The 2,401-nt window shown below is 43.9% G+C and overlaps 1 pseudogene; it reads left to right on the top strand.

The window, feature by feature from the left end:
* The window catches only part of LOC107744215 (ras/Rap GTPase-activating protein SynGAP-like), a 35,471-nt pseudogene that overhangs the window by 22,908 nt on the left and 10,162 nt on the right, over positions 1–2,401 (top strand).

The following is a 2,401-nucleotide window of genomic DNA, read 5'->3' as shown; positions in this document are numbered from 1 at the left end:
GGCTTCGGTCCGCTGGGTGGTGCCCCCCTCAGGGCCGGAGGGCGTGTTTCGGCCGGCTCGGGCGGCTCCAGCATGTCGGGCGGTTTGCGTCTGAGTCACTCAGGCGGCCTGACGACGGATTCTCTGTCCCAGCAGCAGCAGCAGCAGGCGGCCGCTATGCACGTGCCTCTGTCCTTCCAGAACCCTCTGTTCCACCTGGCGTCCGACGGGCCGCAGTACAACACCGCCGCTCCTCCGCCGCTGCTGCTGGCGCCCGAGCCGGAGAACGGACACGTGGGATTCGGCGTGCCGTCGTTCGCTCACAGCGGCTTCTCCCGCAGCGAGGACCTGTCGGCCCTGAGGACGCAGAACAGCCTGGTGCAGCCCAACATCGTGCACTCGCACAGCTACAGCGACGACTTCACGCGCCACAACCAGGCCGACTATGCCCGCAGACAGCTCTCGCTGCAGGTGCAGGTGATCCACACACCCATACACTTTTACTGGGCTCCAGATAGGGCTGGGCGATATAGCAAAAAAAAAATTATCAACGATATAATGTTTCATATCGATAATTATTGACATTTTTATAACCTTTTTTAAAACAAAGAGCAATAGAAATTTTTTTATTTATTTAACCGCTGTATTTTTAAATTAACCCAATTTATTGAGACAAACAAATATTTTTTGTTTTAACAATCAAACACAAAATAAAAATGAAATATCTAATTTCTAATGTTTTATATGCAGATTACATGTGAGCCTGGAGCACAAAAGCAGTGTTAAGTCGCTGGGGTATATTTGTAGCAATAGCCAACAATACATTGTATGGGTCAAAATTATACATTTCTCTTTTTTAAGGAAACTTTTGTCTTGTTTCCCGAGGCCACAGGAGGGCGCAATGAGCAAAATAATGCAGCGCATTTAAATTGTCAATGCAAGGAAGTAACTCTATAAAAAACTTGCATTACATCTAAATTAACTCATAAAAATCAAATATAATTTCGTAAATTGCATAAACAATTATGAACAAAACAGCATCATGTATTTATGCATTGCTTAATACAAAGAGCAGAAGTGCCGATCACACAGACTGCATTTAAAAACATATGAGACGCAGTGAAAAGGAATAAACCTCCACAAATTCGTGACGTGTTTTCTAAAAGTTTAAACTGTTTTAACTTTGCATGGCTTTCTATACATCTCTTGTGTGAGACGTGAGTGCAGCAGTTATATTTGTCCGTCTAGAAACTGCGCTGAATATGTGTTCTGTGTGAATGGCTTGGTTTCGGTTTGAACCTAATCAAGATCTTCTCCACATTGAGCTTCTGTATTTCTCTAATGTTTCATAATTCATTTAATATCATCCATTAGAAAATACTTAAACGTCTAACTCATGCTTAATTTCAAAATCAAATAAAAAATAGAAATTACATGTAATTTTTTTTTAAATTAAGAAAAAATTAATTATTTAATGCAAAAATATATATATTTTGCAAAAATGATTTGCTTTGTGAAATAATTTTTCTTGATGACTAAACACAACAATAATAATAATAAATCCTTTTATGAAGGATTAAATCAACATTAATTACTTTATAAAAAAAATAAAATAAAAAAAAGCAGGCAGTACAAACAGGCACTTTCCTATGAATGCTTCAGAAGGTAAATCATTTATTTGCTTTTTTAGCATTACAGTAATGAGAGTTTGGAGTTAAATGTGTTAAATAATATCACAGTGCCTTGGTAGCTAGCTAAAATTAAAAAAAATTCAGTTATTTCAGTTAATGTTTATTTTATTTGAAGTAATGTAAAATGTTTTTAAATGGTTATAGTTTTTCGTTAGCTATACTAACGCTGTTGGATGTGAGACTCTGTGTGTGTTTGTGTCATCAGGAGAATCTCCAGCAGCAGGTTCTGATGGGCATCGCCCCGCAGACAGCCACAGGCACCGGCACGCCCGCTTCCCTGGCCACGCCCCCCACCACCATCCATCCTGTCCGTCAGGCCTCCATGGCCCCGCCTCCTCCTCAGCGCATGAAGCCTCAGCCCTCCCACCAGCTGTCTGTCAGCTCGGCTGTCAACTCCACGCCCCCCAAGACCCGCCCCCAGAGTGGGAACCTCCTCCAGTCGCCCGACTCCAGTTTCGGGGGGAGGCAGTTGCCGAGGCAACAGCTGTCGGTGAAGGATAGCCCCGCCCCCGGCTTGCCGCATCAGTCCAGCACGGCCTCGGAGAGCCCCACCCCTCAGGGCGGAGCCAGTGAGAGCACAGAAAACACACCGAGCAGCCAACCAGCAAAACCCACACAGCAAACCAACCAACAGCACCTGCTCAAGCCAACCATGAACAAACAGGTGAACACACACTCACTCACACACACACACTCTCTCTCACACACACACTCACACACACACACACACA

Source organism: Sinocyclocheilus rhinocerous, unplaced genomic scaffold (genome assembly GCF_001515625.1).
Source record: "Sinocyclocheilus rhinocerous isolate Xijiao unplaced genomic scaffold, SAMN03320098_v1.1 scaffold618, whole genome shotgun sequence".
NCBI lineage: Eukaryota > Metazoa > Chordata > Actinopteri > Cypriniformes > Cyprinidae > Sinocyclocheilus > Sinocyclocheilus rhinocerous.
The sequence above is the reverse complement of the archived record's forward strand: the minus strand, read 5'-3'. Positions and strand labels throughout refer to the sequence as shown.